Source organism: Uloborus diversus, chromosome 8 (genome assembly GCF_026930045.1).
Source record: "Uloborus diversus isolate 005 chromosome 8, Udiv.v.3.1, whole genome shotgun sequence".
In the NCBI taxonomy this organism is placed as follows: Eukaryota; Metazoa; Arthropoda; class Arachnida; order Araneae; family Uloboridae; genus Uloborus; species Uloborus diversus.
The window spans coordinates 122,771,319-122,798,864 of record NC_072738.1 but is presented as its reverse complement, the minus strand read 5'-3'; the positions used below and the strand labels follow the sequence as shown (position 1 = coordinate 122,798,864).

At 30.8% G+C, this 27,546-nt stretch overlaps 1 protein-coding gene across 1 annotated transcript in view; it reads left to right on the top strand.

The window, feature by feature from the left end:
* Positions 1-27,546, top strand: part of LOC129227252 (prolyl endopeptidase FAP-like) — a 129,027-nt gene that overhangs the window by 20,511 nt on the left and 80,970 nt on the right. The gene's annotated exons all lie outside the window — the stretch shown is intronic.

The window sequence follows — 27,546 nt, the reverse complement described above, 5'->3', positions numbered from 1 at the left end:
GAATTTCATGTATTAAAACTTAACGATTTAGTGCACTGGAATCTGGTATTCTGGTGAGCATTTTGATCGCGTTGGTAGCAACCCGTGCAGGTCGTATCAAATTAAATGCCTGAAATGTCACATATATGTGCTTTTTGCTTTAAAACAATTGAGATTGCCTATTGCCTTCACTTTACCTTTAGCTGGCGTTACCTGATTTCCTTATAACGTGTTTTATGAAACTTTTGGGCCATGGAAAAATAATAACCATGCTCTATTGTAAATAATATTTTAAATTGGTCTTCTGTGAATCGCTTAAGGGGACACTGTACGTTCAAAAGGAAGAAATTTCTGTCAAATTTTTGAAATTTTTATTTTTTGAATTTATTTGAATATGAGGACAATTTTGTGAGTTTTGTTTTATTTATTACTAGCCGCCTTCGGTGACCAGCTGGTCCGCCTTTTTACGCTAGGGTTGCCGCCTTCAGCGGCTGCTTAGACAATTTAGCGACGGTATAAATCAATGTTTTTCTCTATATATCAATATTATCATCTGCCTTTTTACGCCAATGTTGCCGCCTTCGGCGGCAGCTTAAATAAGTTTCGTGGCGGTATCAATCCATCTATATCATTATTAATTTAAATAAAGTATTTTCTAGATCTATCTCTAGTTCCGTCGTTTGGAATATTTTTAAAGTAGGGGGAGGGGAGACACAAACGGCTTGCTCTTGATGCAAATTTTGTCGAAAAATAACAAAAAACACTTCCACTTTTACTTGAAAGCATTGTTTTTTCAAAATCATGGTTGGGGGGGGGCATTGACACCCCGTTGAAGTTCCTTAAATGACGGGCATGTCTCTTTCTTGCTGTTCATCAACTATATCGACCTCTGCATTTGTCTATCTATCTATATATATAAAAATGAATGTTTGTCTGTATGTCATCCATGAACTCAAAAACTACCCGGCAGATTTGGCTGAAACTTTCACCGTTTGTTATTTTTGGTACTGGGAATGTTTATAGACCAGTTCGAAAAAAATCCGATCGATAGTTCCTTTTTTATTCCAATTTAAGTTACAATCCATTGGATAAATACGAATAAAATTATCGGCTGCAGAAATTAATTCGCGTGAAAGATCTCATTGATAAGAAGTTAGCTGTTGCCATTCTTCTTGAGTTTGAACAAATAAATTCTTTCTTTATTGTTTTATGGCTTTTCATGCAACGGGGGGATTTAAAACTTTTTCTATTTGATATTTTTAGCGATTGATTGATCTTGCAAACTGCGTGAGTACAAAATTTGAGTATAGTCACGGCTTCACTTGATACCTGGACCGATTATTATGAAAATTGCTATATATATGTATTTTTCCACGGAGAAGGTGCATAATATGCTCATTGAAGCCACTCCAAACGATTTCAGTTAGGTCACGTGATGAGGAAGTGCGGAACTCAGCCAGCAATGCTTACAGGTCGCGTCGTGTTCTGCATTTAAAAAATTGTTTAAAAAAAACTTTTGCTTATTTTTAAAAACTTTTTCTTCTGAAGGGGGCGGAATGTTTTTACTATTACCAACTAAAATTTTGGAATTGAGGGCTCAATACTTTTTGCAGGATGGGTTTCAAAAAAAACTAAACCCAGAAAAAAATGCAAAATAAAGGTTTTTCCAAAAATTTATAAAAAATACAAAAATTGCTCTATCTTCAAAATTGTTTCTTTCATCATATTTAAAATTAAATTTTCTACACTATAGTACAAAAAATATTTGTGTGGTGCGATTGGTTCGGGGTCTGTGAGGTAAAAAGTACTAAAAAGTGCAAAAAAAACGCATAAAACATTAAATAACTTTTTTTCTATTAAAAATATCAAAAATCGAAGCCCGAGGTGCACATCTTCAGCAAAAACTGCACCAGTATACCAAATTTCATCTTTCTAGGCCTTACCGTTTGCCCGGAATGCACGCCACACACACACAAACATCTTATTTTATTATATGTATAGAAGATAGTATAGAGAATGACTTAAAATAAGTTTCAGTGTTGTGAAATCAAAATAATTACGCAAGGGACTTTTCAAAGTTTTGTTAATTATCATTAAGGTTATTTACATTTTTTAAAATAATTGGTCTTCTAATTAAAATTTTTTAATGAAATTTTATAATTAAGCTTGTACCAGTGTTTAAAGTATATGGTTAAAATTTCATGCAAATCCATCAATAATTAAAAAAGTTTGTTTTCAAGGTCCAGTGTCCCCTTAATAACCTACCCAAGGGCAGTTCTTGAGCCATGAACCGATATACAAAGTTAAATAATGTAAACAGAGGCGCATTAAATTAAAATTTTTGTTAGAAGAAAAATTATAATTTTAGCGAATGATAAAACGCGAGCTTAAACGCATATCATACATACGTACAAGGAACGCTAAGCATCATTGAAAAAACATTTTTTTTAATTTTCAAAGAGAAAAAATAATTTCTATGTTCCCATATTATCTCCAAATTTGCCGAATCGTCAGCAAAATTTTCCAAATAACGAATTTTTGGGGAGATCACTGTGACCTCCCATCAGGGCGCCCCTGAAAGTGAAACGTCATTATTTCTTCATTAGCTTGACAGTTTAAATTTCGGTAACCTTTTTTTTTTTTCGTGTTTTTTGAGTCAAGGAAATTTTGCTTCTTTTAAGGGGAGGAGGCGGAGGCGGCAGATTTCAAATCTGCCTAGGGGCGGCATAGAGCTAAATTCGGCCCTGACATCTTCCTGTACATCTGCAAGAAGAGCCAAAAAACTTTTGTCTCATATGATAAACGGTAGATTTACCATTCAAGAAAGCAATAAAAATTGAGTATATTTTCCTGAGAATGAATTGGTATTTTCATTCGAGGTTTCCATGTTCATGCGTTCAGTATACAAAAATGCGTAAAAATTATAAGCCTTTTTCAAAACCATCACTAAATATTGAAATATTGAAACCCAGATGATTGGGCTTTAGAAGAAATTGAGAAAGTATCATAGTGCAAAATCCACTGGGGTAGCCTGAATGCAATGTTGTAACGCTTCTGTAAACTTAAAGAGTGCATTTGAAACCTTAAACTTTACTAAAAGTGCACAATATTTTTCTTTTCCGAAGAAAAAAGCAATGAAAAACCTGATATTATTCTTTATTTATGCTCCCTAACCTGTAGAATGTGCCTGTCGATGTCTTTATCACTGTGAAGCTAATAGTATAAATGTGTGTGCTACCTTGAAAATTATATTGGATAAATTAGCTGAGAAATCTTCAATATTCGGTGCCACACTAAAAGAAGTGACAAAAACTTGGGTGAAACACTAGATGACTCTCATGATAGTGCAGTACGTTAAGCTGTTCAAGTTTTTGATTGTCTCTTTAAAATGGGAGGTAAAATTAAACGAAATTGTTCAAAAACTTTTACTGAGACTTTGACCCAATCAGCGTTCACCCCCTGATGTAACGAATCAAATGCACTGATGCAATGACCAACAGTAACAATGACCATAAAGTAACAAGTCAAGTTAAACTGGATAGAGTAATACACAAATTAAACAGACATACCGTTTTTGTGCAAAATTTGAAGTTCGTTACAACAACCCCTAACATGATCCCCATAATGAAAAAAAAAAATCAAATTTAGAAGATAGTGAAATTCATGGGGATTTTTTGCTAAGTATTCAGAATTATTTAATCTCGCAAAAATCTTTTCCCATCCAATTCGAGCGATGCTTTGTTAAAACGCATTGGACTTTTTTAAAGTACATTTTTGCGTGCCAAACGATAGTCGCTATTTGAGATGTGACTTCGTAGTACCCGTAATACTTCGTTGTAATGGTGTACGGAATTCGAGATAACGACTAATTCATGTAACAAAAGCAGTCCTTCCTAAAAAGCACAACTTTTTCTATTTGACATAAGAATTTAACTTTTAGAAGAATAGAGTCAATCCCGGGATCCCGCGGGATTGGCTCCTTACAATCCCGAAATCCCGCGGGACTGAGATTGGTGAGGGATTGGAAACCCTATTGTGAAGGTTGCGCAGATCCTTCTCACAGCATTATGACGCTGCCAGGTTAGGTTTTTCCCAACTAATTATAATCTATTGCAACCAAAATATGAATAATCGTTACATTTTATTAGTTAAAATAAAATTTTAAATAGCCCTTTATGTATTTTAATTGCTAGTAAAAATATATAAAGCAAATAGTATCACTGAGCATTTAATCCCTTTTCAACTGTAACCGTGCTAAAATTACCTTTTATAATGAAGCAATAAAATTTGGACTACATCGTAAAAATAATTACCTTTCTGCCGACTATGAAAATTAAGCAAATATTTCAACGATATAAAAGGCACAAAGTTAACTGATAATTGCTCTTCTCTTATGAAATTTTATCCTTCCGATTTTGGATTTGTTCAGCTGTCTGTAACGATTCCTCAAGGAGTTCTGAATATTAAATTTTTTTTTTTCCGGACATAGCGGTTGTCAATGACCCATCAGTAGAGCAAGTGGTATGTAGTTTAAATAAAAAAATATAATTTTAATCAAAGAATATACTATTAGAAAAATATTAAGAAGGTTGCATGCTAGTTAAGAATTCTCGATCTTCAAAACTAAATTTTAAGAAAGCCGAGAGTTTTTTCCAGTCCGCAAGATAATAATTAGAATTAAAAAAAATAATTATTCAAAGTCTCTTTCTAGATCATGGTGAAGCATTTAGGTCGCCAACAGCGGTATTATTATTTTTCGGCATTCAAATAAAGTCCAAAATGTACAAGTTACAAATGTACAATCTTAGTCTCTGTTGTACAAAAAGTGAAAAAGAGAAGAACGAATGACAGGAAGACGCAGTAATCTATAATACTTTTATGAAGATAAATGAAAATTCTGTGTTTTGCACACAAAATGAGACTGTTGTATTAACTGCTCAAGTGGTCATTGAACCCTAAAGAATTATTCAACCTTACGTAATTCTTCGCATAGCAACCCATGGAGCTATACCAATCCATGTGTGAAAAGGCTGACATAAAACGCAAATATTTCGAAGAAATTTTCAAGGTGCGACTAGCGCCGTTGAAAATGAGAGTTCATTTTTTTGACGTCACTCGTTTTTGTTGCTTCTCTCATATTCCATTATGAGAAGAATTTCATTTTCACTTCACTCATTTGCAAAAATACAACTAATGTTGAGTCATCCTGTATTCTTAGCCTTGTTTTTTCAGGTACAAATACAAAGCAGAGGCACTTTATGCATGCGTCATTCGCAATTGGTTACGAAATTCTTTTTCCACCTTATTTATATCGAAATGAATGTGGTGAATTAGACCGGGATCTGAAGGGGTTGAGCATACATGGAAAGGCTGACGCAATATTATTTCTGATTATTGTTACAGGCACGATGGTGATTATGAAACCACATGTCGTCGCCCCCCTGGGTGGTCGACAACCCCGGGATAGAGGGGAAAGCAGTGGGGGAGCCGTTTCCTAAAACACTCATAACTCGCGAACTATTTGAGATAAAACACTGAAAAAAGTGGCAATCGACGCAACAAAACAAGGGCTTCATAAAAGCTAATTATGATTATGGACCTATCTTTGTTGGTTTCTGAGTAAAATTCCATTTTTCGCAAACAAGCAAAATTTTTGAATAAAATGCGCAAAACAAACTTTTTTTCACCAAAATAAATTCTAAATCAAAATTGTTTGATTTTTTTTTCTCAAATGAAGTCCAAAATATCATTATTCAGCTTGTTAAAATCATTTAAGTACTGTTAACGCGTTGAAAACAAAATGACAGTAGCAAGTTCGAACACGATTTGCATTATAGTTCAGGATCTGAAGGGGTATTTTGATTATGCATGGAAGACCTGAAGCAAAATTATTTCTGATTAATGTCACAGGCACTATAGTGATTATGAAACCACATGTCTTCGCCCCCCTGGATGGTCGAGATCCCCGGGGCAGGGGGGAAAGCAGTGGGGGGAGCCGTTTGCTAAAACACTCATAACTCGCGAACTATTTGAAATGAAACACTGAAAAAAGTGACAATCGACGCAACAAAACAAGGGCTTCATAAAAGCTAAATATGACTATGATCATATCTTTGTTAATTTCTGAGTAAAATTCTTATTTTTCGCAAACAAGCAAAAAATTTGAAAAAAATACGCATTTTTTTTTTCAAATTATTTAACTGTTTAAGGAACCAATAAAATCTGAAATATCATTATACAGTTTGTTTAAAATTACTTAAATATTATCAAAGCGCTGAAAAGTGAAATAAAATCAAGCTCAAAAATCATTTGAGGTAATTCACAAAAGGAAAAAAAAAAAAAAACAAGTTTGCGCAATGTACCTTGAAGACTCGACATAAACCAAAGTAAATTTTGTGGCTCTCCTGTTTTGGCGGTTTTATTTCGTATTATTATCAAAACAATGTCCCAGTTAAGTAATTACTTAATTACTTAACCTTTAACGCATTATAGCTGCTTAGTATGGGTCACAATGGGACTTTTTTAAAAATTAAAACATGCAAGTTTGCAAGTACGAAGTAATTACGGAAAGGATAAATGATCAGTATAACCCTTTTGCAGATTTTACACCTGAGTTATGAAATATAGTGAGCGAGGCTATTGCCACATAAGCAGCATCAAAATTTTAGTGGAACGTTAAAGAAAATGTGAATAGTCTCTTATCTAGAGAAGTCCTGCAATGGCAATGTCTTCAATAGCAACTGCAAAACAGCAAAAGAAAACCAAAAAACATTTAACCTGGGAAACGTTAACTCAAAAGTGATGTTAGTACATCTAAAAATCATTCCCATACAATAAGCCTAATGCTGGGTTAGGTTCATCAGAATGGTTCACTGAAGCAAAGCGCGAGGTCCGATTTCGTGAATGTAATTGAAAATGATACTTCTTGCAGCAAAACTCTGGAAGAAGCACCCTATTTTGAGAACAAAGTTCCAGTTATCGATAGAATGAATGACTCTGGTTCATATTGTCCCAAACACTACTTTCAAATGTAGCAAAGATTTTGCAGGTCTCCAAATAAAAAATAATAAAATTTTCTCTCCAATAGTCCAACTACACGAGTGGACCTTAAACACGATCGGTACATCTCACTGTCGTTTTCATAACTTGAAAACCAGAAGTTCCGGAAAGTACATTACAATAATTTCTTGTCATTTCCATCAGAAATAAATATAATATCAGCTCTTTACCATGCTCCTGCAATTCTTTCCAGCATGTGCTAAGAAGTATTGCTCAACTGTACTATTGAATCAATTCCCCTGTACCTTAGCAGTGCCTTTAGATGTAACCAAGTTTGGGTTTCACTTGAATGAAACTAAAACAATAAAGCCCCACATCTTATGATTTAGCCAGTGTTACCAGAGAGTTTAATCCACCCTGCGCAGGCAAGAACTGTAAATAATCTTTTAATTGTTTTATTAATAATTCATCTTGCTGTAAATACTGTGCTTTTAAGACTAAAGCAAAAACCCGTAAACTACAAAATACTCGGAAGAGAACGATTCAATAGAATATTACAAATCAACAAAAAAGAGTATGATCCAGCTTTCAGAATTTCTGATGTATTAATGCTTTATGTATGCATATTGATATTCTACAATTATTTTTTAATACGCATTATTTTACTAATTTTATTTAATTAGTTTTTTTAGAACTCTAGTGTATAATTTTATATTTATATTCGTTTTCATAAAAGCTCAAGCTTCTCATTTTTTATATTTATTTAGTACATATTATTTCTTGTATCATTTTTCTTTGTTGAGTAAATTATAAAAAGCAATATCCGCAAAACAATACCCGCAATATTCTGTTGTGCAAATTGAAAACACAAATTAATAGAAATAAATTAAAATTATATTTGAATTGAAACTACTCTGGGCCTGGTTCCCTAGTTCCTCTCAAATTTAAAGCAGTATATAACAAAATTAAAGCCATAGTTAAATACTTTGCAATTAGAATACGTTTGTAAACTGAAGAATAAATAGTTCGTCATAAGGATAATAAGGCTATTTTTTTTTTCTCCTTAGCATACTGCCGTTTTATTCAATGCGCTAACTTAGGCAAGTGCTTGCATTTTCTATTTCGCTTTTTAACGCTCACGTTGGTAATAATTAAGTAGTTTTAAACAAAATGAATAATGAAATTTCAGGTTTTATGAATTCCCTAAACGGTTAAATAATTTTTTAAAAAAACTTATCTTTGAAAAAAAAGCTTTTCGTATTTTATTCAAAATTTTTGCATGGCTGCTAAAAATGGAATTTTAATTAAAAACCAACAAAGATAAGACTATAAATATATTTAGGGTTTTCAAGCCCTTGTTCTGTTGCATCTTTTGCCACTTTTTTCAGTATTTTATTTCAAATAGTTCGCGAGTTATGAGTGTTTTAGCAAACGGCTCCCCCCACTGCTTTCCCCCCTCCCCCGGGGTTGTCGACCACCCAGGGGGGACGAAGACATGTGGTTTCATATTCACTATAGTGCCTGTGACATTAATCAGAAATAATTTTGCGTCAGGTCTTCCATGCATGCTCAAAATACCCCTTCAGATCCTGAACTATAATGCAAATCGTGTTCGAGTTTGCTACTGTCATTTTGTTTTTCAACGAGTTAACAGTACTTAAATGATTTTAACAAACTGAATAATGATATTTTGGACATTATTCGAAAAAAAAAATCAAACAATTTTGATTTGGAATTTATTTTGGTCAAAAAAAGTTTGTTTTGCGCATTTTATTCAAAAATTTTGCTTGTTTGCGAAAAATGGAATTTTACTCAGAAACCAACAAGGATAGGTGCATAATTATATTTAGCTTTTATGAAGCCCTTGTTTTGTTGCGTCGATTACCACTTTTTTCAGTGTTTTATCTCAAATAGTTCGCGAGTTATGAGTGTTTTAGGAAACGGCTCCCCCACTGCTTTCCCCCCTCCCCCGGGGTTGTCGACCACCCAGGGGGGCGACGACATGTGGTTTCATAATCACCATCGTGCCTGTAACAATAATCAGAAATAATATTGCGTCAGCCTTTCCATGTATGCTCAACCCCCTTCAGATCCTGGACTAAATTGGGCAAATGTAAATGAAATGATATTCTCTCTCAGTAGACATTTTGAGTGAGTAAATCAAACTATTGCACTGACTTGAATAAAGAGTTATATTTTTCAGAGGACCTATCATCTATACTGTCGTGTGCAGGTAAACGACTGTATAACTACAGAAATTAGTTTTCGAGATATTTGAAGAAATATCTGTCGGAATCAAAATATTAAACATAGGGAAATCTTGTAACTAGACGCTTTTTTTTCAGCGGAAACCTAATAAGAAGCTTGTACAATAAACTTAACGTATAATAGATGACAAAAATGCAAAACAAAAAAAAAAGAAGTGAAAAAATGAAAAATTTGCATATACTGCCCTTTACCTGCACACGGCAGTATAATAGTTCCTGTTTTATTCGTCATCATTGCAGATTTTTTTTAAACAATATATTTTTAAGAATTTTTTCAAAGTTGAATATCTGGATTTTTAATTGTTCAAACAAATCATTCCTAACAAGATTTGTTTTGGTGTAATTTGTAAAAGTAAATAAAACTAAAAAAGCAGACAGCCTATCCTGATCCAATACACACAATTTTTGATGAAGCGAAAAATGTCAGTGAGCAGAATACATGATACTATAAATAGGGTCGTTTGGTTTAACCACGTAGGTTTAAACCATGGTTCCACGGTTTAAACCAAATGTTTTTTTTAACCATACTTTTTTTTCAAATTTTTTTTTCTTTTTTTTTTTTTTTTTTTTTTTTTTTGAAAAACTACATCGTTTTTCCTTAAATGTTTCCATAAATTTTACATATGATTGGAAGATGTAAATTCCAATTACAGTAAACCTCGTTTTACGTTGGTTTATTTTGCGCGGATTCGATTATACGCGGTTTAAAATTTGACAACTTTATTTTATTTTACGCGACTGAGTTTTGATTTTACGCGGATACAGCATTGTAAACAAATAAACTTTTCTCCTTTTTTCAAAATCCAAGTTCCTGAAATTTCAGATAACCCGCAATAAACTGCTTTTTGGTGTGCTAGTAAGCGTGCTTGGACCTTTTGGAGACATTTTTTTGCGATTGGTTCCAGAGCTTTTTACATAAGTAAAGTTACTAAACTCACACACAAATCCGTGGCCACTGGGAAAAGAGATTTCAGAATTGGCAAAGGAGAACGAAACCAACGCGGATACCGATAACGATGACACACAACCAAAACCTTTCACCCTGAAAATTTTGAGCCTTTCCTTGACATTGGCAAATGATCTTTCTGATTTTTTAGTAAAGGAAGATCTTGTCGTGGAAGTGACGCGAGTGATTCCGGAAGCGTTAATGCCACACAAAGAGCTACGGAGAAAAATTAATTAATGACCGCCAAAAGAATATCATTACCAGCTCTTTTTTATAAACACTAAGTTATTCATGTTTTCTTTATACACGTTGTGCATATGTATCGGAAAAAGTACACATTAAACTTATTATGTATATTTATCAATCACTAAAATGCAGTATTTTCTTCAGAACCTAACCACTATTTTAACACTACTATTAAGTCTTAATTTACGCGGTTTTGATTTACGCGGCATTTCCGTGGAACGCAACCCCCGCGTAAAACGAGGGTCTACTGTAATGCAAAATAACTGGCAAAGCTTTAGAGATAAATTACATATTAATAAATTTGCAAACTTTTTCTTTTTAATGTAACGTAAATTTGCTCAATCGTTTTTCTTTTCTTTTTTAAATTAATGCAACTTTTCTTATTAGGTACATAAATATAAAACGGACCAACTAGTTTTTCTAAAGGTATATAGAGAAAAAATCCAAGTACTAGTTTATTGTCTTTATCTATTCATTTATTTTTCTTTCATTTCTCTTTTACATTTCAAAATTGACCAAAAAGCATATTTCAGGAATTACTTCATTTTACTACCTAATTTGCTTCATTACTTAAGATTTATAGAGATAAATCATGTGTCATTTAAGCAATCTATATATATATTTTTTGTATATAAATCTAAACTCTGTAGAATATTAAAATGACAAGAAAAAAAAACACACTTTTTGACATCTATGACAGACGATGCAGTCACAGCAAGAAAAAAAAATGTATAAAATTTTGAAAACAGAAAATATCCGTGTAAATCTGTGCTCTTATAACAAATTTAGTGTCAAGTTTTCACCTTTTAAAGAACTTTTTTAATCCCGATATAATAAAAGGATGATGTATGAATGGTAGAAGAATAAACACATTATTTTTGATAGTTAAATGTCTTTATTATTTTGATGTGTTTTAAGAATAGTTTCATTATTTGGATTTGTTTCTAAAATATAACGAATATATTTAGGATTAGGAAAAAACTTCAAAACTTGTCTTTTTATTTGAGTGTTTTAATTGAAATGATTTTTATTTCCTTTTACAAAAAAAGGAAGTATTGTATTCGCGAAAAAAATTTCACCCAATAATCGACCTTAATTTCCATTTTTCTCACCCCCGAATGAATGTTGAGTTTTTTTTTTTTTTTTTTCAACCCGACCACATATAGATGTATGCCAAGGAACGTACAGACACCCGAAATATCCATCTTGACAACCCCCTAATTACAGCGAATTTTCTCCTGACGTCCGTATGTACGTATATGTATGTGTGTAGGTGCGTATATATCTCGCATAACTCAAAAACGGTATATCCTAGAAAGTTGAAATTTGGTAAGTACTCTTCCTAGTGGTGTCTAGTTGTGCACCTTCCCTTTTGGTTGCATTCGGATGTTCCTAAGGGGGTCTTTTGCCCCTTTTTGGGGGGAAATCATTGTTAATTTCGATGTAAACTCAAGTGGTGTTATAGTTTGTCGACACTTAGCGATATATCGCCAGTTTTTTGGTCGCCAGCTAGGCGACAAATTTGGCGATGATTTTTTTTTTTTTTAATTTGGTTTCAATTTGGCCATTGTTGGTGATATTTAGAGTAAACAATTGAATCACATTAAAATTGCCAATAATGGGGAAATGGCATTAAATTGGAGTAAAAGGAAGTCATGTGATGCATACATCAGCTCGTTTAAAAGAGAAATTGTATTTCTAAACGCATTAAATCGGGAGAAATAATGTCTAGAATGAAACACATAATGAGTTTTTTAAGCCTATTTGAGGCGGTGAGAAGCCAAGGGATGTAAGTGGCAAAATTAAAATATAACCAGAACAAGTAGTAGAGAAACCTCTCCTCTGTTTTGGGGCAAGAGATGGTAGCCCTGGTAGTTGCTGCTATAAAGCATGATTTAGAAAAAAAATCAATGAAAGCCTACCTAGGACATTACCTTGAAACGCGTTTTACGCAAACTTGAAAATGTCCACTTTTGCTTCTCACTGCCTCATTTTTCCTATTTGTATAAGCCCTCTCAGTGATACATTACGTTAATTATTACATTATCTATAACTGTTTAATGTGAAAAGAAAAGGGGGCCCCTCTTTTGCTCTGAACTTTGCCCAACTAGCTCTGAGAAATACTAGAGGCTAAAGACAATTTAATGTTTTGAAAATAAATTTTGTAAGAAACACAAAGTTTTTATGGATAATTCTAGGGCTGGGTTATGTAGGAATTTCTACATCGTGGTGCCTTACATCGCGATGTTTCGATGCTTCGCGGTGTAGTCCAAGCAGTTTGAATTAAAAGAATAATATTGCTACAAAATTACTCATTATTAATGTAGGAAAAAATTTTTAATTGAAGTCACATGTATTGAAAAGTGAAATAATAGTTTTTAAAAAATTATAAAATTTTCATTAATCAAAGTGAAAAGTATTTGAAGTTGCAAAAATTCTTTCTGGAAATTAAAAATTTTAGTTGTACTTAAAAATTGTTTGTTTATTTTTGTACAAAATATATACAAGATGAATATTACAATATACTACAAGATATTAGAAAAAGATTCAAGTACTTGAACAAAGTAATCGACAGAATCATTAAAGTAGTATAGCAATAAATATTGTGGACATTGTATATTCAAGTTTTCATTAACTCAGCTTAACACGTAAGAATTCAGCTAAAAAATATTCATAGAAAACAATTTTTACGGGCAGAAAATTAAGAGTTTCTTCACAAGCTGCTTCTTTATACGTTTGTGGGGAATGATGCGTTGCATTTTAACAATTAATATGCAAAGGCAGATTAAAAACACAACATAGGATACGTTATAAAATTCTAATAAATTGAACTTCTAAAATGAACAAATAATTAAGGGACAATTGTGTAATAAGGAGAGTTCATTTTAAGCTTTATTTTTTATTTCTCAAATGCCGTGTCAATTGACCATTAGGTCACTAAACCACGGGCTCGTCAATATCTCTCGGCAACACAATTAAAATTTAAAGCGAAATCACAAGGAGAGCGGCAGACGCTGTGGCAGATTTAACGTTATCCGGAGTGCACCACAAGTTAATTTTAAGAAGGTAGAAAAGAATATTACAGAAGAAACTTAAAAGGTTGAGTTGAATTACTTATTATGATTGATAGTGTTTACATTATCTGTTTTTCATACATTTACTGCAAAAGTTGATCATATTGATTAAATTTATCACATAATATCATTATTTTTTACGATTAGATAACTTAGGATCTTTGAGTTTTTATGACGTAAATTCAAGTTTTGTTGCGATACCGTGGACTGCCGCTCACTTCACTCACGGCTTGCTACGCCACTGTCCGCAATTTGCACGGCAGCTTTTAACTTTTTATACTAAAGCGTTTTCGTGTTTAAATTTTCTGTTGGACGAAATCGACATATTAATTTCTTGAGTTATTAGTTGTCATTAACAGAATTAAATGGAAATGATGTTAGTCGAATATACAACAAAAATAGAACGTGTTTCATTTTGTGTTAACCGAAATGTTGTTTATAGCATATTATGCTAGAAACCTTTCAAAATTTTCCATTGTTAGGAAGGAAAATCTTTAGAAGATAAATGTACAGTAATATTGCTTTTATTTGAACATCTTTTCTTATTCTGCAGCTGAAGCAGCAGCAACTTGGCCTCTTAAAGTTCAGGTGCTAAGTTAAACATACATACGGCATTAGTGTTTCCCACAATCCTAGAAATATGGAATGAGATATTTTGAATTTCATTAATGATGAATGTTGAAACTTTATTTTCTCGTTGAAAATATTTGCTTGTCGGTAAAAAGGTTGAAGTTTAGAATTCGAGCCAAATTTTCTTGTTTGGTAGTCCCAAGTTTTTTCTTTTGTTCTTTCTCGTGTTATTAATTAGAGATCTTCCTGGGAGAACTTTTAATGGAAGTTGCCCCTCTCTCCTGAAATTTCTGCACTGTTTCATGAAACATAAAAACTTAAAATATGGTGAAATATATATATTTTAATTCAATATGTGATTATTAGTAGGGGAATAGGGGAATGTGGGACAAAGTGAAATGGTTAAGATGACTAAGTTTTTTTTCAAAATGGACAAATCAGAAATTTGTATTGAAAATTACAGTACATAAAGAAAGAACATTGTATTTTATAATAAAATTTGCGTTGAAACAATATTTTTTATTTTTGGCACTAAACTTGAGTCTTCAAAAAGAAAGTGGAAAATTTTCACTTTTTTTTTCATGGGGCAAAGTGAAAAATAAAATATTTTTCTAATGAAATATTTTTTATCCGATTATAAAAGGTATTTTTGATCAAAAGAATGTGCAAATGAAAGATTCAAAAAATAAAGGAAAAGATAATGAAGCAATAAATAAATAATTAAGTGAACAAATCAATAAATCAATTAAAAAAAGGAAAAATAAATGAACGAGTAAAAGAATGAATGAATACGAAAATAAGTGAATAAATGAATAAATAAGTGAATGAATAAATGAAGGAATTTAAATAAATGAATTAATAAATGAAAACGTAGGTGGTTTATATTAAATTATTGAGTGAGTAAATGAAACAAACTATTTCACTTTGCCCCAACCACTTTGCCCCGCATGTACTTGACTAATTGTACAATTTATTTAAAATACAAATAAGCCTAATATAAACTGAATTAATACTGCATTGAGTAATAGGAATAACATATAGGAATAACATATGAATAACATAGGAATAACGTATGAATTATCAAAACTAGTCAAATGAACAATTATTTTTGTGGAATATTTTATGTAGACATAAAAAAGAAAAAGTTCGAACGAAACTTTATGCAAATTGTTTTCTTGTTAAATTTTCTATGGTTGACAACACCGAAGTTCTTTATGTATAGTAGATATAATTTGAAAAATGGTTAATATTTCTTGAATTGTGAGTTTTTCTAACCAATATTCCTCCTTAGCTTGTAAATAATTGTAAACATTAAATTCCTTTATATATTACGTACCAAACTAGAAAAAGGCCTAATGCATCTTTAAGATATCACTAAAAAACTATCAAAAAGTCAAAAATAAATAAAATAATCAATTTCCTTCTGATAACTCTTTAGGGAATAGTTCGATTCGAACAAACTTGTTTTTCAGTAAGTTACCGCCCTATAGCCAGGGCTAAGGCAGAAATACAGTTTGTTTAAAAGATCTTGGAGAGGACAACTCATTCCCGTATTTCACTTTTGGTGGTTTGAACTTTTTTTTTTTTTTCAATTTTAAACAGTTCAAAAAAGAAACTTAGCATTAGCGTACACAGAGAACTTTAAGGCAAATATATATCCTAAACTTATGACGAATTTGCTTCAAATCAACTTTGTTGGGAAAAGTTCGTAATAAAGAACATGTATATAGATAAGATTTTTTGCCACAGCTATTTTAAGGGTAGTTTCTGAAAAATTCAAAAACATTTTAACATGAACGCCTACAGGAGTATTTCAAGCCTTTTTATCTCAGAAACCAACAACATTATTATTATTATTTTTATTTTATTTTTTGGTATCAAAAGGAAAATGTTGTGCAGATTCTGAATGTGTTCTTATTTTTGGTTTCAAGAAGTAGGAAGAAAGTCGTTGATAGAAACAAAAATACCATTGGTCGTAGACAACATAGACGCAAGTCAGAGATAAATTGTCTGAACTAAAATGAAGTGAATTCAAAGCGTAAATGTTATATTGTGAAACAATAATTGTTTCAGCCTATTTATTTTCCTTTTCATTCTAATGTTTTTTTTTTCATTTATTTATTTATTTTGGCATTGGAGAAAACAAAAAGAAATTCAGAGTTCTTTATTTTTTACCTGAAAGAAGGAGCTGCAAGCGATTTTATTTTTGATGAAAGCTTTTTAATTAGGTGGACTTTTATTTATTTATTTTTTAATTTTATTTTTGGCAACTGGAAAAAATAGAAATTTGAAGCACTTTATTTTTCTACCTTAAAAACGTGCTGTAAACGATATTGTTACATTGATAAAAATTATTTATTTTAACGTTTTAATATTTTTTCTCTTTTCTGCGAGCGACTAAGTTTTTTAACAGAAAACCTGACTTTTTTATTATCATAAATGTGCCTGCTATTTTATCTGTTTGCTTATTTTTTACCATTTTTTTATTATTATATTTTTTTCTCCTCTCAATAGCATGTTGTGAAAAGTATTTTTTATAATTTTGTTGTTCAATTTACCTCTAATGAAACTGTACGTTGGACAAAATAGCTTCATTTAATGTATTCCAAATAGAAAAGTTGATCCTTAAGGATTAAAATTTACTGAAAAATAAAGCATAACAATTTGAGAAACTGAATTTAATATTAAATTCTGTATCATAAACAAATTTTTAACAAGAAAGAGGCTTTTTTTTTAGAAATCAGTTTTTAATGTTAAAAAGGTATGTTTGACGTGATTTGCAATCTTAGCTTTTTGAGAGAAAAATTTTCTATCTGATGCTAGGAAATCAATGTTGGTGTACGGGAAAATAGGCTCGTTTAGTTTTAAACGGGAACTTCTTGTTCAATAATTTAGTTTTGCTATCCATTTGTTATTTTCTTCATTTTATTCATCATCTTTTAATGCCATTTTGATCGTTTGTTCGCCTTCAACATTCCACTTATCAAAGCTGCATTATAAACCAAAATCTATTTAATTGTGATAAAATGTTATTTTGTTCCGCATGTCCAAGGGGTTTATGCCTCTAAATTTATGTGTTTCATCAATGCCATCTAGTGTTTGATCAGCTATTACGCGTGAATTGAAGCCGCGATTGTTCGGTGTGCAAATAATGTTCATGTCACTTTTTGGAAAGAAAGTTCTCTATTACTTCTCTCTTAAATGAAATTGTTTTCTGTGAATCGAGGTATATAATATTCATAGTATTAAAATAGACATAGCGATGATGTGAATTTAAAAAATACAGTAGAAAGTTTAAAATTTATTGCTCATGTGCTAAATGCTTGTATATGGTTTTTTACTGCAATAGGTTTCAAACTTATAGCGTCTTTGATGACTCAGTTTGTTACTTACTAAAATTCAATATCATTTAACATTTTATTTATATCCTAATCTTGTGATGTTTTTTAATTAATTTTTAAATCACCCTCAACTTTGTACTCAGTTAAAAATTTCATTAATTGGGTAAATAACTTTGAGGCTGTCTATTATGAGCATCATACTGTCCACGTTTTTAGATATTTTATTCATTTATGTTTGTTTATTTATTTATTTTTTAAATTTTTTGATTTGCATACTATTTTTGCAGGCGATAGTAGATAACATTTTGTCGGTCTTTTATTTATTTATATCTTTAATTTTCTGCTTAAAAACTAGTTTGGTTGATTATTTGAAACCGTAATAGGGCTATAAATTATGTTGTCTGAATTTCAAAGGAAAAAAAGGTACTTTTTTTACTTTTATTTATTTATTTTTTAAATAAATGTTCTCGAGGTAATAGGAATTGATTCAGTTTGTCCTGCATTTAAAAGCATTCTTATATGCTCAGAAAATCAAGAAAAAATAGTTAAATAAAGTCGATAGGGGGAATAAACAAGAAACTTTTTTTTAAATGTTTTACTTCTTACTCGCTTTTGATTTATTTATCATTATTATGTTTTTCTTTATTATTTGCTTAGAATAACATAATTGATAACTGTATAAATATCAGCTTGTATGTTTTGTCAATGTACCAACATTGTTGAAAAGAAGAAATTCAAGATACCGTTTCTTCAACTAAATAAAATAGTATAAAATCGTACAGTCATAAAAATGAAATTTTATGAAATTATTTAAAAACATTCTTATATGCTTAGAAAATCAAGAAAAAATAGTTAAACAAAGTAGGTAGGATGAATAAACAAGAGAATTTATGTTTTCAATGTTTAACTTTTTACTCGTTTTTCATTTATTTATTTATTTATTTTATTATTATTACTTGCTAAGAAAAACATAATTGATAACTTTATAAATATCAGCTTGTATGTCATTTATAAAGTAATCAATTATGTTATTCTAAGTAAATAAAAAAGAAGCTTTTAAACTTCTAAGCATGTAAAAATAGAAGTTGAAAAGCAGAAATTCAAAACTATTTCAAACCGCTTCTTAAACTATTTAAAGTAGTATGAAATCGTACAGTCATAAAATGAAATTTTATGAAATAATAACATGAAGTGTAATGAAACACAAATACCATATTGCATTCTGTTTAATGTTTTTATTTCTAAGGAAATCTTGTAATCATTAGCTTGCAAAAATAACACGTTAACATTTAACATTTATGAAGTTATAAGTTGGAGCGTTAAAGGTAATTAACCGATTTCTGTTTACATATCATTATTTCCACAGAAGAAAAAAGGCCTGAAGGTTAATAAAACGATAACATTCGCCAAAGTTTTTTTGTGATTCTCGGTTGCTGGATATCTGAGTTCACTGTTTAGCTGCGTTCTAAATGATTTGTCCTAATGTTAAAAGTGCAATTTTATTTATATACGTCGTTAGCGCGTGAAAAAGCCATTTCGCACGAACTACATTTTCCTTATTTCCGCTCGTTTTGTCGTTGGCACGACTGATCTAAAGTCATTTGTGTGTTTTGCTATGATCTTAAAAAAAATGCATATGGGTATGTGTGAAGGAAATTATATTTGATCTTTTTTAGCTTAAATACATTTAAGAAGGTCTTTAATATTTAAAAGCTTAAATTTCTTCAAGTACATTCAGCATTCAGAACTTTTTTTTTTCGGCTGGTAAAACGCGTGCATGACCTTTATTTTCTGTTTCTGGAGCATAGATTGTCTCTCCTTAGACCCTTTTTTAAGGAAGTTTTCGCAAATTCTGAAATAAAGTTCATCTGCATAGGCTTAAAGCAATTATTTAAAAAAAATATTTTGCATAAAGGAATAACTGGTGTTTAGGTAATCAAAACTTCAACATTTGTAAATTTTAATGCGTCTAATTTAAAAAGATTTGTGACGTAACGTTATGTATACGCAGTGTAATATCCCTTTAAGTTTTTTGGCATCGAAAAAAAGGTTTTGTTGTTTTTAGAAATCATTAAAACATAAATGCCCCTCTTACATTGGTTCACAAAAGAAAAGTTTATGTGTGCGAAACATGTTTGAAATGAAACTTTTTATACGAAGGCTCTGAAATTCTGATCCGAAATTTTTGTGTGACAGAAGTAACGTAGTTGTTTTTTAATTAACGCCAAATATATATATATATATATATATATATATATATATATATATATATATATATATATATATATATATATATATATATATATATATATATATATATATATATATACGCTTTTTAATCGTTGCCGAAAACAATGAAGTTAGTTTTGTTAGATTTTCAAGGTTGAACTGAATCAAGCATATATTTGGATTTTTGACCTTTTAAACTTTTTCTAATAATCTCAGTGGTCGAAGATTTCTCTGATTCAAGTCAAGTCATCAGTTTAAAAGCGTAATCTACATTGCTTAAGTTCAGCCTTGGAATTAGTTTGTAACTTTTATTAGCAAAATCAACTTTATAATTATCATTGTTTTTGGCAACAAATAAAAAGCGGATTTCGAGTGTTGTTTATATTCCTCGTTGTCTATAATTTGTTTTCTTCTTTAAAATATACAATTTTGTTGTGAATAGGCCTGTGTCAGGTGCAGAAAGAACAAGAGCGTGGCGTGATAGAAAACGTGTGGGTGAAGTGACAATTCAGAATGAAAAGAAAACTTTTGCACTACTATCTTGTGTCTTTACGACACGCAATTTTTTATAGTTACTTTTGTTGCATATTTTTTCGTTCGGTATTGTTTTTTAGGAACATAACAATGCGTTTGAAAAGTTGAGAACTACTTGTAATCCGTTACCATCAGTTTTTATGCATCATAAAACACTACTGATACGCCTTTTGACTTTCAGAAATCATACAAACTAATTCATTTTGATGTTAAACAGATGTTCTGGAAGATTTGCTTTGTTATGTTTTAGAAGGAAAAACCTCAATTAGTGCTTCAGTGATGCGAAATGACTTATTGTGTGGATAAAAGATAACAAAATGGCAAATATGTTCTCATTCTACAGGCGTTTTTTGTTTCTATTTCTCTCTCTCTCTCTCTCCAGTTTCTGCTTCGCCGCAGTCAAGTTAGTCGACACGTAACTGGTAAAACCAACGTCTGGAAACACAAAATTTCAATTCAATTTATAAATGATGTTTTAGGCTTTATTTTCAAATTTGCCGTATTTTATTTGGCCAAAATGTGCTCAAAGATTAGAGGGTTTCTCCTGAGGGTAAGTTGTAATGCATTCTATTTAATTTCATTTATTTGCCATTTAGATAAATGTCACACTAGCCATCTTGATTTGCCATCTACAAAATTAGTTTTCTAGCTAATTTCTAAAATGTTGGTGCTTCCATCTATTGAATCCAATTACCGTGGCTTCCGATTAAGAACCATGTACTGAGAAAGGTACAATTTATGATGATGTCTTTCATGTCATGTTCTTTTTTAAATGAATTACTAGAGGGGAAAAAAATCTTCTAGTGACTCTAACTCCATGCTATGTTTTTCATGGGAACTTGTAGAAATTGTTTAACATTGTGCTATTAACAACAAAGGATGGGCTCAGGGCTCTCTCTACTCGCTATTAATCGGGAATTCTAAATCGCTGATCCGGCAGACATCCACCGATCCATGGAAAAATTTAGGCTTCAGATTCTTATCTGTCAGTATTAAAACTAAAACTTTTCATTGAAAAACAACAGTGATAATAAAAATCAAATAAGATAAATGAAATAATAAATTAAATCAATAAACAAAAACAATAATATCTTATTCGATTTTTTTCCTGTCAATTTTAGATACGTACCGAGTAGCACTTTGACCGAGTACGGAGTACTCCGCCGGGTACCGAGTACCGAGCACTAATTATGTTTTAAGAAGAACAACCGACACACACGTGATGAATTTTGAACTCATTGGAATAGTAGTTTAGACCTCCAAGTCCATATAGTAAGTCTTTGAAACAAAATTCCAGCTAAAATTCAACTACGCATTATTTAAAAAAATTGTTTGTTTCAAAAATTTTACACAAGATGTTATTTTTAAAGTTAAAAAAAAAACAAATAAATAAAAGGTATGATTAATCAAGTTGGAATTGAAACAAATTATATCAATTTATTATAGTTCTAGTCTGCCAGACATAAATAATTTTAGAAAACAAATAAAATAACGTTAAAGGCACAAATGTACAGGAACACTGCTGACACGTGTTTCTGCGTTATAAGAAACGTCTTTTGCTGCACATAAAATATAAGCTAATGAATGTAAAGACATCCGACAAAAAAATTCGACTTTTGTCTTATGTCTTTAAATCTATAAGCTCACATTTTGTGCATTGAAAAAGGCATTCATTGTACCCCCAAAACACGTGCCTGCAGTGTTCCTGTGCTTTTGTGCTTTTAACGTTGTTTTATTTGCTTTTTTTTAATAAAGTTATTTTTATATTTCTTATAAAAAAATTTTTTGCTTGTTGCGGAAATCCATTTTAATACAAAAATTTCATATTTTCTATACTTACCTTTTTTTGCTCTATTTTTAATAAATAAGTTTTGTTAATTTTGGGGACATTAAAATACAGATTTGCTCCACTGAAGCATAGCAAACTTCATCATTTAAATTTGACTTGTAAATGACTGCAGTATATTATATGCTTGCACTTTTTTATTAATTGTAAATTCTGTCTTGAACAATTTTCAATTTTTTACAGCTACTCGGTATTGGCCGAGTATCTGATCGCAATTTGGCCGAGTACCGAATGCTCGGCAAATTGGCCGAGTACCGAGTAGTTACCGAGTACTCGGTACGTCTCTAGTTCATTTGCTTACATATAATAGGTACCTACAATAATTGCTTATTCCCCCGGGGATGTCGACCACCCAAGGAGACGACGACATGCGTTTTTATGATCACTACAGTGCTTGTAGCAATAATCAGCAATAATATTGCGTCAGCCTTTCCATGTATGCTCTACCACTTTCAGATCCCGGTCTTTTAAGCTACATTGCCAATCCTAATCTGTTGATATGTAGGGGAATGTGGAGCAAAGTGAAATGGCTAAGATGACTGAGTTTTTTCAAAATGAACAAATCGGAAATTTGTTTTGAAAATTACAGTACATGGAGAAAGAACATTGTATTTTATTATAAAACTTGCGTTGAAACAGTATTTCTTATTTTTAGTACTAAATTTGAGATTTCAAAAAAAAAAGTAGAAAATTTTCATTTTTTTTCATGGGGCAAAGTGAAAAATAAAATATTTTTCTAATGAAATATTTTCTATTCGATTATAAAGCATATTTTCGATCAAAAGAATCAGTAAATAAAAGGTTGAATGAATAAATGAGAAGATAATGAAACAATAAACGAATAATTAAATGAATAAATCAATTAATACATGAAGAAAAATAAATGAGCGAGTAAAAGAATGAATGATTGAGAAATTAAGGGAATGAATGAACAAATAAGTGAATTACTAAACGAAGGAATGTAAAGGAATTAATTAATTAAAACGTAAGTGATTTATATTAAATGATTGAGTGAATAAATGAAACAAACTATTTCACTTTGCCCTATCCACTTTACTCCGTATGTACTTGACTAATTGTACAATTTATTTAAAATACAAATGCGCTTAATATTAACTAAATTAATACTGCATCGAGTATTAGGAGGTGTCAATAAGTATTTAAAATGTTAATAACAATAATTTTATCATTTAATAGTAACAAAAATATTTTTTTACTTTCTACAAAATATTACAATATGAGCATCATTTTTTAAAAATTGCCTGTATTACCAAATGTTTTAATCTTCGGCGATTTTTTTTCCTGATTGGAATAGACCACTTATGAGACAGTGAGAAGCAAAGTGATGTAAGTAGCAAAATTAAAAATTTGGAGATAACCAGTACAAATGGTAGGTGAACTCCTCCTCTGTCTTGGAGCAAGAGATAGCACTAGTAGCCCTGGAACGTGCTGCTGTATAGCATGATTTAGAAAAAAATTTCAAAAAAAAAAAAAAACCTGCCTAAGATGTTATCTTTTAACATGTTTTGCTCAAACTTGAAAATGTCAACTTACATCCCTTTACTTCTCACTGCCTCATATGGTACCACATAGGTAAAATAATATCAGATAGGGGGAGCTAAAAGCAGAGAAAATATTTTACCATTTCACTTTGCCCCGCTATTTCATTTTTTCCCATGTTCCCCTACATAAGCAAAAACTTTTCGGCTTGTTGTAATGAACCCCTTCCAAGGGAGAAGCTTTTGGCTACGCTGGTGATTCTCACTATCAAAAAATCTACGATAATAAACTCAATAATCATTCCCAGTTAATCACAACTTGTTTTATACTAATTGTCTGAGATCATTAGTTATCTGTCGTCATATGTTGTCATTTTTTCTGAACTGATGCCATGAATTGCCTTTGACAATCAAATCACTCACTCCTTTCAAAAACGTCATATCTCAAAAAAAGTGATTTTTTTAGGAGCGCGATTTTAAAGTTTAAAAGTAAGATATCATGTAGTAAAGCTATATTTCAAGTCACTGATTGTACTTTTTTTTATGCATAAGATCTTTTTCAAGAAAATCTGGCGTTTTTTCTCCGTTTTACGAAGAAGTGTAAAAAGTGTGTTTTAAAAAGTTGCCTTTTATTTAGGATGTTCTTATACTAAGTTTCAAAGATACTAATTGAAGTATCTCAAAATATGTCATTATTGTTACTTTGAAAAATGCTCGTTTTTTCGTGTGCAATAGGGTAGACCGGGGCACGTTTACGCATGAGGCACGTTTATACGCAGTTCCCTTTTTTCAAAACGAGTTACAACTGGAGAGCCAGCAGTCATAACAGATTGATGCTGCTCCGTAGCAAATATCTTCACAAGTTTTTGAGCATCAGTCGAGCTTCGATCTAGCATGCAGAAAGACTAATCTGTTCTGTACCAAGTCGAGTAAGTTTTAAGTTGGACGTTTTGAAGCTTATTGTGAATAAATAATACTTAGTTAAGAAATTCATACTGCGGCTTACTTCTAAACGTGCCCTTACGCTTTTTTCACTCCTCTCAAAACGTTTTAGTATTTTCAGGCTATTCCCAGTTTTGAAAATCACCATTTAATTTTTAACTCAGTTACAAATACGTATCTCATAGCTTATAATCATGCAGTATTGCCTTCATATCCGTTCAGCTTTTACTATAAACACTATTCAGTCTGTAACAGGGTTGTTTGGTTTAAACTAACGTTTGGTTTAAACCACGGTTTAAACCAAGTGTTTAAAAAAAAAACATATGTTCCCCCCCCCCCAAAAAAAAAAATTTTTTTCTTTTTTTTAATCTTTATCGTTTCCCCCCAGATGTGTTGAAAAATTTTACACGTTATTGCAAAGAATAAAATCTAATCGATGCAAAGTAGCTAGCAAAGCTTTATAGATGCCAGATTTAAAAATTTAGAAACTTTATTTTTTACGATAATGCAAGTTTGCTAAATAATTTTTTTTTTTTTTTTTTTTTTTTTTTAAATCAATGCAACTTTACTATTAGGTACAGATATACAAGGCAGAACAACTAAGTTTTTCTAAAATTATTTGGAGAAAAAATCCAAGCAGCTATTTTTTTTTAAATTCAATTATCATTATTTTTCAGTCTTTTGCGTTTCAAAGTAGTCCAAAAAGCATATTTCAACCAAAATTTCATCTACTACCTAATTTGCTTGATTACTTGAGATTTGTTGAGATACATTATGTACCATTGAAGCGAAGCATTGTGCATATCAATTTTAACGCTAGAATATTTAAATGACAATTGAAAAAAAAATAACTTAAGAAGTCCAGGAACACATAGAGTAGGCATAAAGTTGCGCTAATACCTGCACACTTTTTGCATCCTCAATAGACGATGGAGTCAGAGCAAGAAAAGAAAATATTTAAAATTATGAAAACAGAATATATATATATGTAACTCTTGCTCTTAAAAAAAGGCTTTTAATTATTTTTTTCTTTGATAAAAAAATTGTATTCCTAAATGCATTAAACCAGGAGAAATGTCTAAAATGGAAAACATAATGATTTTTTTAAAACCTACTTGTCCAGTTTCTATAATTGTTGTCACTGATACATTAGGTAAATAAATTACTTGATTTATAACTTTTTTTTTTACATCTTCAAACAAAATATGCGTTGATCTTTTGATTTTTAAAGTTCTAAAATGTAAATCAGACCTGTGATTCATTTGTAGATACTGCAAAATAATTTCCATGTTTAAGAATGTGTGATTTTAATTTTACTTTTATTTTTTTATTTATCGTAGATAGCTATGATTATGAGGAAATTAAAAATTTACAAGAATTTATTCTCAATTATTTGTAGTTAATAATGTCTGAACTATCACAGTAAATTATTTCTTTGATTGTTTATACCAAGGTCCATTTACGTACTGTATTTTTTATAATAGTTTAAGATTTTAAAATAATATTCTCCTATAGAATTCTCTATGTATGAGGAAATGAAGTTACAAGATTTTACTATTAATTACGAAGAAATTAGGTACAAATATGAATTTTAAACATTCCTCAACAATTAATTGATAAAATCTTCATGATTTTCCTAAAATAAAATTGTGTTTCTTACAAATAATGTTTAAAACAAAATAAAAACCGTTTGGGGGGGGTGGAAAAAAAAGGTTTTTTTACCAACCCTGGTCTGTAATAAATTTGCTTTATTTTAACGATGGTATGATGTTATGTTTAAAACACTAACAAAACCACGTTAGGTGTCAAAATAAATATGCGTAAACGTGCCCCGTGTCCGGGGCATGTTTACGCAACCGACTTGGACTCAAAAAAAAAAAAAAAAATTAACGGTTAAAAACAAAAGTTTAGCAACAACTGAATATACCAATTTTGACTTCATTAACTGCTTTATTAAACCGCAATGTCTAAAATTTCCTGAGTTAAAACATAAAATTTAGAAAATTCATTGAAAAAAATCCGCGTAAACGTGCCCCGGTCTACCTTACTGTTAAATACGATAAGTAACGGAATAAATAATACCTTCTTTCACTAACGACGCAGATGTTTTATGACTAATTTCTTAAAACCAAGGCTTCTGTGAATTTGGACAATCCCCCCCCCCCCCCCTGCTGCCCTTTTTGAGACCATTAAATAGAATTGAATTATTTGGAGCAAGGCTGTGTTTTCCTGACAATGCAGGAAATAATGAAAAAATATTGAAATCAAAACCCCTCCCTTTATGAAATCCTGAACACGGGCTTGAGTCGGTCCCAGGGTTCGAAAATATTATGATATTTTCGAAAATGTCCGATATTTTCAATCAAAACAAACTAGTGTCTTCAAAATAGTAAATGCATCCTCAAATCACTCTTTAATTATTACTATAATATGTAGACTTAAAATTAAGGTTTCTTTCATTATTCATATCTAATATTTCAGTTTACATTTTTGTAAGTTTTAATAGAGTTAATTTAGCATTAGCTGTTCTACTCATTTGTCTTCTGTTAGCTACTTTTTCGCAGTTATATGATTCAGAAATAAACAATATGCAATAGTCAGGAGCACAGTCATAAGATTTTTTTTTCAACTAATGTTTAATATTTAATTAGGTAATTTTAATATGAATTAAAATTGTTACGTTACTAATAATTTTATGAATATAAAATAAAAAATGAATATTATGTTATTTTCTTATATTAATGATGCATTAACACATCATAAAACTATAGTACATAACTTTTTGATTATTTTTAATAATGTATGAACAATATTACTATGATTAATATAATTTATATTGAAAATAGCGTAGTTGGAAAAATAAATATCGAAAATGTCAAAATATTATGATATTTTCAGAATAAATTTCGGATATATATCTTGATATATATCGACTGATATATATCGGCGAAACCTGGTGGGTTTCCCCCCCCCCATAATAGTGAACATTTTAAAATCAAAAACAACTCTGATGAAATATTAGTATTAGTGAAATACAAGACAACTATGATGACCGAGTAGGAATTGATAGTTTA